The following is a 13,991-nucleotide window of genomic DNA, read 5'->3' on the forward strand; positions in this document are numbered from 1 at the left end:
TGATAAATTTTGTGCTTAGTCCAAGTGAATGTACTCTTTTTTCCAGATGATTGATGAGGAATTCTATTGATAATCCCATCAATACCATGGTGTTCCTGATTAATAATTTATGTAATGAATGTATGCTATGAGACTAACCAGGGGACATAACTGAATCAGGGTAGTTCCATAACAACGTAGTATGTATCAAAATATGCCAGCAGCAGATAGAAAATAGAGGAACAGATAGAGATGTTGGGATTATGGTGTCTCAGGGAGCGTAGAAGAAAGTGAGTGCTGTGACTATGCTGGACTAGATTGGATGTGGGGAGTTTGGGACCATTCCTGGAAGACATTGATTGAGAACAAGCACTAAAATATACTTTGACTTAAAATTTAAATGTAAATTAAAAACGAACAAGAAAAAACAAACAAACACTTGAAAGCATCTATCAGTGCTCGTATCTGGCTGAAAATGAGACTGTTTTTGGTTTTCACAAAAGCAACTGGAAGTCAGATGCCTAAATTCAGCATGTCTATGACTGCAAATACTATGTCCTCAGATGACCAGTTAGGTTAATGTTCTTACAGTCTGTATCTCCCATCCCATTAGTGAAGTTGCTCAAAACTGAAAACTTCAGTGATGCTGGCAAAGCTCGGTGTTTCACTCACATCTAAACAGGTATTTCTTTGCTCAAGTTTGTGAGGAAGCAAACCCAGCAGAGTCTATACCAATAGACCTAACACATGTTGGTAATGTTAACTGTCCATGAAAGTTAAAGAAGAGCAGAAATTATGTGTCTTGTCTTAAATAGTAGTTAGAGAACAAACAGAAGAAATGTATGTCTAGAATAGGTTTTCTGTAGTCTTTCCCAGTCTGAATGAATTTATTAATACATTTCTAGCTTTTGGGAAAAGTATCATATTTATTCACCCAGAAGTTGAATTTGTAGGAAACCTTTTTTTTTTTTTTTTTAAGTAAGTTTTTTATTTTTTAAGTACTTTTTGCATTATGTAATTAATTCATACTGTAACACAGTGATTAAAACTGTTTTCGACTCCTGCCTCAGCAGCATATGTTTAATAAGTGGCTTTGAATGAAATATGTGAGCAGTCCTTGAACTGATAACTAGTCTAGTGTCTTGCTTGTTATCAGCCAACTTTTATTTTGTTTGTTTATTTCTCTGTTTTAGCAAGAAAAATAAATGTAATTTTAGATTTTAAATTATGAGGTCTGTTGTTATTCCTGTGTTTCTGCCAACGTAAGATTTTGTCTTCAAATTTCAGAAATACTTGCAGTTACATTTTCAGGTTTATCCTTACCATATTACACAGCCTTTGGTAGGACCTATATGGCAGGTGGGGTTCATTAACCAATGGAAAAGTGAACTCTGTAATGTAACGGCAAACCTCATACTTGGTAGTTTTTGGGTGTATCTGGATGTTTATTGAGATGTCTGAAAATCAGACTTTGTCACCTCTTTAAAATGGGATTGCCCTGATATATTTAAAAGTGTAAAATTTTTGTTTAAAGAAAGTAAGTGAATGTTTTTTCTTTGATAAATGGTAGTTCAGTTCAGTTCAACTTTGTGTGAGAGTTCTCTTTAGCTGTGTTAGTTTCTATTTCTACTGCAGTTGTTTTCTGATTGTGATACTGCTTTTTCTACCAAGCTTTATTAAAGTGCTTATGTCTTGCCTTTATTTTGTCAGTTGCACTTTTTTAACATTAAAATTTTATAAATGAAGCATTTTGTATTTATTTTGTATCAAGTTTCATTAGAGAGAAAATTGGAAAAGGTCTATAAATGCAAGGAAAGATAAAATTCTTTAAAAATTACTCAAGTTTATTGGACACATAAGAAAAATCTATTATAAATTTGTTACAAGCATTATTTGCTAGTAACACTGCTATTTAACAAACAAAATTATATATTTTTGGTTGTTTAAATTAAGTAATTGGTCTAATCTTATTGCTTCTGGTATACTTCTTTCAATATTTTGGGAAAAAGTATAGCTCCTCCAGGTTTATTTTTTGCTTTTTCTTCTAACTACTTGTATGAACCAACTGAATTACTAAGTATCCATACTGGAAAAAAAAAAAAAAAAAAAAAAAAAAAGTATTTTTCCCTTCCTGAAAGTCTGATGTTTTAAAAATCTGATTAGCACTTCATTGAAGTTTGGTTCTAATTTTTTATTTGGTGATTTCTAATGAATTGCTGGTTTGATTTTTTTTTCAAACTTTGTTTAATGCAGCTTTTGTTGATTTATGTAAATGGAATATAGCAAATCCATATTTAAAAATAGTTACAGTGAAATTTAAAATCTATTTTAAATGCTTCATTTAAAAAAATTAAATTTATGTTTAGTAAAATATGTTGTTCTTCTTGTTCTCATTGTTAGATTGTTAATCACTGTGGATTTTATCTTTATTAGTAAGATAACTGTACACGTAGTTAGAGGTAGTTACAAATAAACATACATTTCCCTTTTGAGATCTCTACACTTAAAGTTCAGAATAGTTTCTGTAAACCTGCAGCACATTTTTATTCAGAACTTTTTGATAATAAAGAGAAAAAAGACTTAAAAATCTGTAGAGTTCTGTAGGGAATTTTTCCCTGTTCTTGTATGGAATTTGTATCTGAGGATCTCATAGTGAGCATAACATAATCAGTAAGGAATCTACACTTTTCAGAGAAGAAAAGGCTAAAGGTAAAATTTGTGAGTATTTAAAATACACTCTAAAATAATTTCAGATAACAATTTCATGTGGTTAATTTGACATTATACAACTTCCTTGAGATAAATGTAACCATTTAAAAATCTCAAATATTAATTTGCAAATGTGCAAGGGTTTAACAAGTTTTCTTACACAGTTCTATTAATGTGAATATATCTACAGTAAGGTGAACAGGTATTCTCATTTATCTGGAGAGTGTATTTCTGGATAGACTAGAAAGCTGTTAGGTTTATAATAATCAGTCCATTGTACATTAGTGTACTCACCCAGTTGAATTAAAAGATAGATATTAACTTCTTAAATGCACCCAAAAGTTTTTAAGAGACAACTTTTAGTGAAAGAGAATTTCTAGTGAAGAATGTGCAGGTGAAATGGAAGCTCCATATATACTCCATAGGATTTATCTTAGAGCAGTGAAGTCTCTTGGCAAGCTTTACGATAAATCAGTTTCCCAATATCACCAATGCATATTTTAGATATTTTAGAGGGTCTCAGCCCCTCTACAGAACTGCATAGGTAAAGTGCTTTGAAACCCTCATCTCATGTTCCTTCCTGCTCTCCTTCCCTTAAATAAATAAATAAATAAATAGTTGCATTTCACTCACTGCTTTTTCAGGGTTTACTGTGCTTTCAGCTTGTGACCTCAGCATCAGCCAAAAGTTAAACTCTCCTTCAGGCTCTTCAAGCCCCCAGAACTAGTGTCCTGTACCTGCAATATGGACTTCTTCCCAAACCTGGTAGAATAAGATTTCCTTCAGCTTTTGAGTTCTTGTCTATTGAATCCTTACTTAAAGAAGGGGAAGAAAATGTAGCAGTGTAATTTTGTGCAGTGTAATACAAACATGAGGTAAAATGGGTGAAGATGAAAAGACTTCCTAAAGAAGTGGGTTTTAAAAAGGATTTTTAAAAGGAATTTGAAGTACAGGTTTTACTTGGCAGATAAGAGAAATGGAAGGCTTAGCCAGTGAGAATATGAGTGAGGAATGTGTTTATGTGTATTCATTTTAAAATCTGGCTATCCTAATCAGCATCTGCCACAAAACTTATATTTGACTTTTTTTTTGTTGTTGTTGTTTGTTTGTTTCTTTGTTTTCTGACGAGATAACAGGTAGTGGAAAGTGGAATTGAACTGCCAAATTTCATCACAGTGGTATAATAGTGTTCTTCTAAAGCAAAACTGCCTTTTCATGTGTGTGTGTGATCAGACTATGTCATTCAGAATAAATATTCAGGAGCTGAAAGGCATTTGTGTCAGCCTACTAAACCAACTAATCTGCAGTAGGGAAAAAAAAGAAAAAAAAGTTAGATTGGTTTCCTAACAAACTTACATCGCTTACATCCTTCCCCTATTTCAGACAGACACTAGAAAGTAGAAATTCCCAAACTATAGTGATCTAGCAGTTGTGCTGATGAAGAAAGTGTTGGGTAAGTAAGGAAATCAAACTGAATTTATGCTTGTTAACTATTCTTAGCTGTTCTTTTTGTCCCGTACTACATGGGCATTCAGCAGCAAGTCAACATGTCTGTATAGAAGCCACAAAAGAACGTGATGACTCTCGCCCAGCTGGTACATAGCTGATGTAGAAGAGGACTGGGAGAACTCTTTCATGGAAGAGAATAGAAAGGATAGGAAATGAGAAAGAATTAGGGAACAGCTTTAATTATTAAATAAATGAAGCAATTGCATGAGGAAACTTCAAGACTGTTTCTGAAGGAATCTGAGCTTTGGTAGTTTTGCTTCTTGTGGATAAACTTGTCTTATTCATCAACAGTCTGTACATTTTATCTCTATTAGAACATTAATCAGCTAAATAATGTGCATTCTTACTTTTTTTTTTTTTTTTTTTTTTTTTTTTTCTTGGATAGATCTGTTTATATGCCTATATATCCCTGGCATATTCTGATAAGTAGCAAAGATGGAATTCTTCTGTTGCTGAAAGGAGAGACTTGGTCTTGTGTTTTCTTTAGGTTCTTTTAGCATTTTTCTCTCTCTCCTTCTAAACACATGAAAACTAATTAAGTTTTCTTTTTTATCTTCATAAAATATTTTTCCTTCTAAAGTTGCAGTAAGAAGTGTATGTATAAAAGTCTTTCATAACCTGTGTTGCCTTTCTGAGCCTCAGTAATGCAACGAGACAGCCAGTGTCATTCAGACACGGCTGGTCTGTAATAAATGGGGTAGTCCAATCCTCTTACAGCTACTGCTCTGAACTACTTTGCTGAAGTAAAGAAACTGAATTGTTAAGTGTAGAGAAACTGGTAATACAGTCTAGATTTGACTGCTGTTGAACTTTCTGGTTGTAGATTTACTCTGAGCTCTGCCTCCTGTGGAGAAAAATAGAAGATGGGATTATTAAGTAACTAAAAGCCATTTCTTTTTGTTTAATTTTCTTTTCTCTGAGTCCTTGAGAACTTCTGGCACATACGTGTCAAAACCAAATTACTGTCCATGAGAACTGTTTCAGATCTAATGTCAATTTTATTTATATGTGTTGCAAAGAATAACTTGCCTTACAGTGTGAAGTTGTAAACCTACACATTTCTCTATCTGTATCTACTTGCCTGTTCTTGATCACCATGAAATATGAGCATGCAGTAAATGGTCAAGTTAACATGGGTTTCTCTTGCCTTTTGTGGTGCACTGTGTGACAAGTGTTTGACCTGCCATACCACTTAGATGTACACAAGTCTATGGGGCCAGATGAGATCCATCCAAAGGTAAGGAAGGAGTTGGCAAAAGTGATCTCCAAGTCGCTTTCCGTCATTTATCAGCAGTCCTGGCTGATACAGTAATCCTGAGGAAATGGCCTGAGGTTGCACCAGTCGAAATTTACCTTGGATACTATGAAACATTTCTTCACTGAAAGGATTATGGAAAGGATTGGAACAGGCTGCCCAGGGAAGCAGTTGAGTCACCATTCCTGCAGGTATTTCAAAGATGTGTAGATGTAGTGTTTAGGGACATGGTTTAGTGGTAGACTTGGTAGTGCTAGGTTGTTGGTTGGACTTGGCCTTAGAGGTCTTTTCAAACCTAGAGGTTTCTATGATTCTAAATCTACCAACCTGGTCCTACAAACTTACTTGTGGTCATTGCACAATGCAGGTCTCAGAACATCCTTAAAGATTTTGTGTATCCCTTGAGACTGTAACTTCACGTGAAAAGTGACATCTCTTTTAGAAAGATATCAAAGCTTCTTATAAAGATTTGAAAAATAGATAATCTACCATATCTGTCAGCAGTTTGTGGTAATAGATTATTTATTTTCATCGTATAGAAATAAAGAAATGTGACTTTTACATGAACATATTCAGTCAAGTTAATAGCTTTCAACTGCTGTTGGATTCTAAAATCTCTTTTCCACTAAATGAAACTGCTGACTGCTCTTCTTGCTTTATACATACTTGCAGTTGATAAGCAAGTTCTCTCTTAACCCTTTGTTCTATAAATGAACTAAATTATAGTTTTAGCATTTTTGTTTGAGAGGTACATTTTAGCTGTGTATGCTCAGATGAGTTATATTGAGGAAGATGGGCCCATCTGTTTGATTGATATTTTCCATTGTATCAAGGATGGGGTCATCTGAAAAAAAAATTAATCTCTGATTTACAATGAAAGTAATAAATTTGGGACAATAAAAGTTCTTCAGAGAACCTACATTGTCTGACAATTTTCCACTTACAGTTTTCAAGATCTGTGTATTTAAACAGTTTTAATCCATGTAATGTAGAATATTGATTTTGTATGGTGCTTGAAAATGTCATGCAAGATTAAATCTTATAGCAATCTAAGTGTACTATGACAATACAAGTTAATGTTATTAGCCAAACTTGTTATAGCATAAAAAATGGTATCAAGTTTAGTTGACAAGACTTAAAAATGAATGAATTATGCTATCATTTCTTAATTATATACTGCTCACCCTTTCCAGAATTTATACTGGCTTGATGTCAGCCTGACTAGTTTCTCAGGTTTGATCTTCACGAACACTAGCACTGCATTAAGTTTTCTTGATTCTCTTGATCTTGTAGAGTATTCCAGGATTTGTTAAAAATCCACATTAATGTTTCAGTGTATTCCTTTTGCTTTAATTGCTCTCCAATGGGTTTAATACTTTGGGGGTATACATTCTCGCTCTGGAATTTAATAAAATGACCTGCTTTTTCCCAAATTGAGATTTACTAAATGCTTATTCCTTCGCAATTAGATTTCTAAGAATTGCTTATTATTTTCTTAAGCCTTTATGGATGTAGATATTTATTGACATCTTCTGGTTTTCTTCTTCATACACCTTTCTTTGCTGATAATTTCCCCTTTTGGGATCTGGCTGGAGTGTGGCATGGAGACTGGACTTACTGCAATGGACCTTTGTCTTCTTAAATAGCAGATATAAAGTGTGCACATTAAAGTGTAGTTAATGACTACATCTAGCTTCATTATGTGAGCTTGTCCAATCCAGAGCATACAGATATTTCCCAGAAAGTATGGTTAGGGCTGGGTTTCCTGAGGTTAAGTGAAGCAGTAGCAGGAAAACTCATGATTCAACCAGCCTTCTGCTGACAATAATTCATGTTTTGTTAGTAAACTTTCCAGTTTGGGATTGTAATTATTCTTCCTGCTGCTTGTTAAGTGTCACGTCACAGTAACGACAAAAATGTCTCTTTACCTTGTCTTCTGCTTTTTGGTTGGTAAGGAATTTAAGGCTGTCAGACATGGATGCATCACTAGCATAAAGGATATCACTATAAATATTGATTTGTGTTACTGTCAGTCACTTAGGCTGGAGATTGGAGAACTACACCTTAGTTCTGTTAGAGGGGAAGAAATTTTGCCAGCCTACATAGTAAGATCCAGCAGTGAGAATGTCATCCCTTTCGCTGGTGAGCCCTGTCATACCGTAGAGTTTGTGGTGGCCCACCTTCCTGACCTGAGAGGCCTTTTTTCCTCAGAAATAGCCATGTGTTGAGATCAGCAGAATGGCTGAGTGGAGGAATTGCCTGTAAAATAGAACAGAGGGTTTCTGAGAGAAGTCTTTTGATTCTGAAATGTATTTAAAATTCCCTTTGTTGTTTCAAAGTGTTTCAGACTCCAGTTACCCAAATTCACAGTTTTAAGGGCAGACCAGAAGCTCTGAGCAGATATTTGTATGCTGAGATTTGTTTGTGTGATCAGATGGTCATTTCTGGGTGAGAAGAGATGTCATTTTAATTATAGTTTATTTTGATTTCTGATCAGCTTTTTGATACCATACTGATGGTAGAAGAAAATACCCTGCTGGTATTCGGTAATAATTTCCAAAAGTAATTTTATTTGGCAAAGGCATATGCAATCTAGGATACTGAGTACAATTTATTTTAGGTATTATATATATATATATATATATATTAAGTATGATAACATTAGGTATGATATACACATAAGAAAAATAAGGCTGATATCACTGAAAATAATGTTATTTCTTCAAAGTTGCTCAATATTTATTATATATTAAGTGAAATGCTTAGTAATTTTCATCCTGGATTTGGTTGTTTAATTTATCATGGAATTTTTAAATTAAGGTGATTTGAGGATTATTGGACTAGTCTTATAAGATGCAGTACAGACCATATTATACAGTTGAAAAGGCAAAGTCTCTAGATGTGTAACAATTTATCTGATGAACTACTTGTATTGCCTTACCTAACATGCTTACTACTAGTGATTGCTTACATTTTGTATCTCAGATAATCATTTTCATTACTTTATATTTGAGAGTATGGCAAATAATCAGTAGGCACTAATTATTTTGAAAATGGTGAGTGGAATTGATTTTATTATGCAGAGAAGAGTTTCAAAGATACAAAATGTTAGCAAAGAAATGCTTAATGATTAGTATAAGACAGAACTGTTCTGAAATATAGAGTTATGCATTTCATTATTTGGTATTTTAACATGAAGAATTATATTGTGACATATTACCTCTAAATGATACTCTGGAGTACTTACTGAACACCATTTTCAATGTTTTTTTGAATAAAGCAGAAGTCTGCTTTAAATTTTTGTGCCTAATTAATTTGTGTATATCAAAATGTTATCTTCAGAATAGTTAAATTAGAAGTATACAATTGATTCCTGGTAGAATAATGTTCTTTTAAACATATTCAAGTTCTTAATTCTAATACCTGAAGTATTACATGAACATTTAAGACTAACCCTCTGTGTTGAAGATGTGTCCTGAGAGCTATGGAATATTTAATTCTTCTGGGCTTGTTGGAAATTAAACCTCTGTAATTTTAATTGTGTAAACTTTTACATTAAAATTACTTCTGTGTTTCTAGAAGGTGTGTCTCTTCAGAGAGACATTTCTTAATGACCATTTGAGATGTGAGGGTCCTGGTACCTTTTACCAAGAGATTTAGCTGTTGCAATCTAATTTTTGCAGTATACAGTAAGTCTAATACTTAAAATGGATTTTGAAAAGTAATTATTTTTAAAAGCTATACTTTTGTATAGCATGTGCAGATACAGAATAAATTTTTTTGACTACACTGTATGGCTGGAGCCCAACTTTTCTGGGTCATTTGTATATCCTCTCTTAATAAGTTAAATGATTAGGTACAGATTATGATACTGTCATATTTAAGCATCTTTTAGAAGCAGAAAGTGTGTTACTTATCAGAAATATATTTCATTAGTTTTAGATTTTTTAATTATTGTTTTATAAATTGGAGCATTGACAATGTAATAATTTTACAATCTAATTGCTTTCACCTGTTCAAATAAGTAAAATGCATGGTGGTGAAAAATGTGTGTACATTAGAATGGAAAATAGTTGAACACATATCCTGAAGTATAGGACTTTCTTTATTTTATTTATTTATTTATTTATTTATTTTCCTTCTTCTTTTTCTTTCCCCACAGAGGTATCTGTTTTGTACTGCTGCATCTTCTAAAAAATCTGTGTGGCTTTTTGTGGCTTTTGAAAACCCATGATTCTGCAGTGTACAATATTTTAGGGTAGCAGCTACTTGCAGAGTAATGAGGCATGGTAGCAGCTGGTATTGGTTTATTTCAGAAGCTTTGTGTCTGATTCTATTAGCCTACCTACAGATGTAAATGCTCTTTCCAGTGTATGATCTAAACACTGAACAAATAATTCATAATTTTAAAATAGTTAAAGGATATTTTTTGCATTTTGTTTGAAGTTTATTGTGGGATAAATTGTGAAGTAAATTGTGAGTTGCTACTAAAACTAAAGCAATTCTTAACTAAGCAAAAGAACAGGAACTTTTATAGAAAAAGATGAATGTTTGTCACTGAACCCTACTGAATCTAAACAAAGAAAGAGATTACCTAATAGTCTTGCAATGCATTTGAAGTACAGTCTGCTATTTGTTTGGGGAGTTGAATGGAATATGTCTTAAAACATTTCAACAGCAGTAGTGGAGTTTTTCAGTGGATAGATCCACACATTACTAAATTATTGTATCTCCTAATCAGGACTCATTATTATACTGTAAGACAAAAATAATTCAAGCTTTTTTCTATTTGCCTGTGATGCATTTTAGAGCTAATTTGTACTAATGATGAATGGCCTTATGGGGAATACTGTGCTGTTTTGCGTTCTGATTTTCTACCCAGCTGGGTTAGTTAAGTGAATAATAGCACAATTGTTAAAATTTAATTCACATTTTAGTGGTTAAAAAAACTCAAGTTTCAGAGAGCTTCCAGACTTGTTATTACAACAATCAAAACAAATTTCACAAAACAGTTTTTCCCTATTCATAAAATAAGTAATAACAGATAAGAGTTTAAAATATTATACTTTTCATAAGCTGAAAAAAAGAAAGTGTAACTTAGATGTTCCAATTATATAGTTAATATCTGGAGGTTTGTTTATTTATTTATTTAAATAATTTGTAGACATTCAATGGAGACAATAGTTGGGGTCTAATATTTTTTATGTGTTAGAACGACTTGTATATGATACATATATTATATGTTTAAAACATTATAATGTTTTTCTTTTAATTTAGCTATTAGTCTTTATCTATTATTACCAGTCTTAAAATTGTTTTTCAAATATGTGTATTTTAATTAAAAAGGTATATTTTTCTCAAGTCATATTAATTGCATGTGCTGATTAATGAAATAAGGAATACATGGTCAAAGATTTAAAATAACAAAGATAAAAATCTTTGACAAAGATAAAAAATTTAAAATTTAAATCCACGTGGTTTTTGTTTTGGAATATATATGCTTATTGCTTCAAGAAAGAATATACATTATATATTCTCAGTTTTTCAGATACGCTATTCAAAGTAACTGGTTTTGAGATAGAAATGGCTCATTTTATAGAGCTGGATATACAGCATGCATCCCTGTGATAGCAAGAGGTTTGAAGGTGCAGAAAATCCTTATTACCCTATGTCTGTAGCACTCTGAATTTAGGTTAATAAGTTATTATTTCAAATTATTAGTATTAGGAATTAGGAATGTCCTTGCTTGTTTTTGGTAAAAAGTGACAAAATAACTTTTCAACTTGATTAAAAAAACAGTTACAAATATGCTTAGAATTAGATGTTTAAGCAGACTGTTGGATGAGGACATTGTCAAACAGTTACATGTACTATTAAATTTAGTTTTGAATTTGAATATGGTCAGAGTAAAATATAAACTCCACTAAAACAGAAAATCAGGAATTATCAACAGCTTCAGTTCAAGGGGTGAAACAGAGTCATTTTCCACAGTTTTGTTCAGGTTGCTGTACCCAACTAGCACTTGTGACAGCTTAAATTTCTCACTGTAATGTGGTGTTTGTGGGCTTTGTGGCCTGTAGTTTAAAACTCGTAGTCCTAAGTCTGGTCATCCAGTGATGATTGGCTCTGGCCTCATTCTACTGTAGGTGGTTTCAATAAATTCTCTCAGGCTTTATGACAAAAATTGTTCATAAAGTAATTGGGAGATTTCCTCAGAGCACTCTACATCAAAGGATGCTTAATTGTCCTGGCCATGCAAGAAGAAAAACAAGATGTGAAGTGCTCAGTTTAATTAGGCCACAACTTTATTAACTCAACTGGGAGCACTACCCGGCAATAAATGCAGGTCATTGTTCTTTCCTTGATCATTGCTGGGTTTGGAGGACTGCTGTTCACTTCCCTTTTCCAACCTCAGAGGTGGGACCTCATGATTCTTCCCTTTAAAAGTGCTAAGTTAGAGGGATATGTGAAAGAGGCATTCTTCCCTTTAATACCACATACCTGGAGTCATGCAGCTTTCCCTTGCCTGTCCAGTAATTTTCTCTTGACTCCTTGTTTAAAACAAATATTCTGCAAAAGAAATCCAGTTCAGAAAACTGTTAACTAACACTCAGCTTAGCAAGGATGTTACTACAGTAATATAAATACGAAGTATGAAGATGGGCATAAAAAATTCTCCTACATATTTCTGCTGTTTTCTGCAGTGTTACTTAAAACAAGTACTTTGCTGCTCTTCTGTAAGACACTATATAAGCAATTTAAGTGATTTTATAGATGGCAATGTATCTGCATCTCCAGTGAAGACTGCTTTGCAACAGAATGCATTGCAGTGTATGAGCTGAGTTTCTCCAGGCATAGACAACTATGCCATTGATGCGATGCCTCTGGGAAGAATACAGCTCATCTGATAGACTCAGCTGGTACAAAGTAGCTGTATGGGACTTGGGAATTCATCTTCTCTAGTTGGCTTGTATTAAATGTATCATCAAGTTTTATTACTTCCTTAAGGAGAAAATAATCTGTGTGCCTACAATTAGCGAAGCTCTCCCATCATGTAAAAATAAATACCCATTTTATCATGCCTCCCTTTTTACTAAAGAGGATACAAAAAATAAGTGCTAATAGTTTCAGAAGAAACTCCTGAGTCTTTTAACATGACAAAGTGCACCTTCTGAAGAGGTGTATCTGTGCTGCCTAGCATGCCAGGAACTTTCCACAGTCTACTTTTAATAAACAATCAAACTTTTATACCAAACATTTTCTATAAATTCACATTTTCTAATTAAAAGTTTGTTTTGTGGAAGAAACTCCAGGTGGTATAATTAGTGAAATACATTTTAATGATAAATCTTCCTTGTCCTATTTTATTTTAATAACAAAAATGGTCCTATGCATTTGAAATGCTCCCTATGGGTTGTATATAAGAGCTTGGTTAATTAGCTAATCAACTTACCCACCTTACCTTTTAAAAAGTGTCCTGTTTCACAGGTGTGGACTCAAATTTTATTTGGGATAGAGGAGATAAATAAAGCCTGTGATGTTCACCCTGGCACACCAAGAAGAGATTTTGGACTGTCCTTTGAATGTCACTTTCTTAACAGGCACATTGATTAGAGGGCTTGGCCTCTGGGCAGCACAGGCAGTCTTTGACGTATTCCAGTGCCTGTTACATCAGGCCTTTCCAAAGCATAATAGTCTGGATGCTAGAGCATGGCTAAAATATTGTTAACTCTCAGTGTGTTTCTGAAGAAAAAAAAAAAAAAAGGAAAAAAAATTATATTCCTTTCATAGAAGTTAGCCAGTCACCAAGCATTTGTATCCAGCCTTAGTTTCACCTGAGTTATTCCAAACACTGATGAGGGAAGAATTATTGTAGACCTTGTCAACATAATTCAGGTTCTGAAATGTCCTCCAAAATGATAGGAATTGAATATTAATTGCTGCAAAGGCTTATCTGTGAGTGAGTACTGGGTGGCCTCTATTGGTGAAAGTAGTCATGTTAAATTGGTGTTAACTGTATCCTCCTTTCCTCCTGCTCAGATTTCTTCTCATGTCTTCCTTATTCCCCAGTAACATTACTGAAGTCCCCATTGTAGACAGCGGCTTTCTGTGAAATGCCAGAATGCTGTAGCACTGACCAACATTATTGCATTTCTGCCTGTTTTCCCACGGTGCTGTCTTGTTGACTTCATTCCCTTGAGATCCAAAATAATATGGTTCAATCCGAGATGTCTAGCATTACTGTCATCTGCTAAGCAAAAGAACAAAATCAATTGTAAAATCAGTTTGATCACTACCTTGAGCCTCTAGCTACTTTTGAATTTTATGAGGAGAATAATCTCAAAGTGTTTCTGCAATATCTGTATAGCTTACAAGGTATTTGTGGCTACTTTTACTCAAATCTTCAATATTGACTCATTGGATTCAATGCAATTACAAAATGTAATATTTTGTGTTTCATTTTGTGCTAATCTGCAGTGAATAAGGAAAATGTAGTGTTCTGTGTTGCAGAGCAGGATCTTTTTTTCTGGAGGCTTTG

At 33.5% G+C, this 13,991-nt stretch overlaps 1 protein-coding gene and 1 long non-coding RNA gene across 10 annotated transcripts in view; one reads left to right on the forward strand and one right to left on the reverse strand.

Moving 5' to 3' along the window:
• Positions 1-13,991, forward strand: part of FOXP2 (forkhead box P2) — a 429,442-nt gene that overhangs the window by 180,322 nt on the left and 235,129 nt on the right. The gene's annotated exons all lie outside the window — the stretch shown is intronic.
• On the reverse strand, positions 7,537-13,691 carry LOC311420632. The gene is made up of 3 exons (XR_014684439.1): positions 12,915-13,691; positions 11,954-12,022; positions 7,537-7,711 (listed from the first exon to the last, which is right to left on the reverse strand). It is a non-coding gene; the product is annotated as an uncharacterized lncRNA (long non-coding RNA).

The sequence above is a fragment of the Aythya ferina genome (assembly GCF_964211825.1).
Source record: "Aythya ferina genome assembly, chromosome: 1".
NCBI lineage: Eukaryota > Metazoa > Chordata > Aves > Anseriformes > Anatidae > Aythya > Aythya ferina.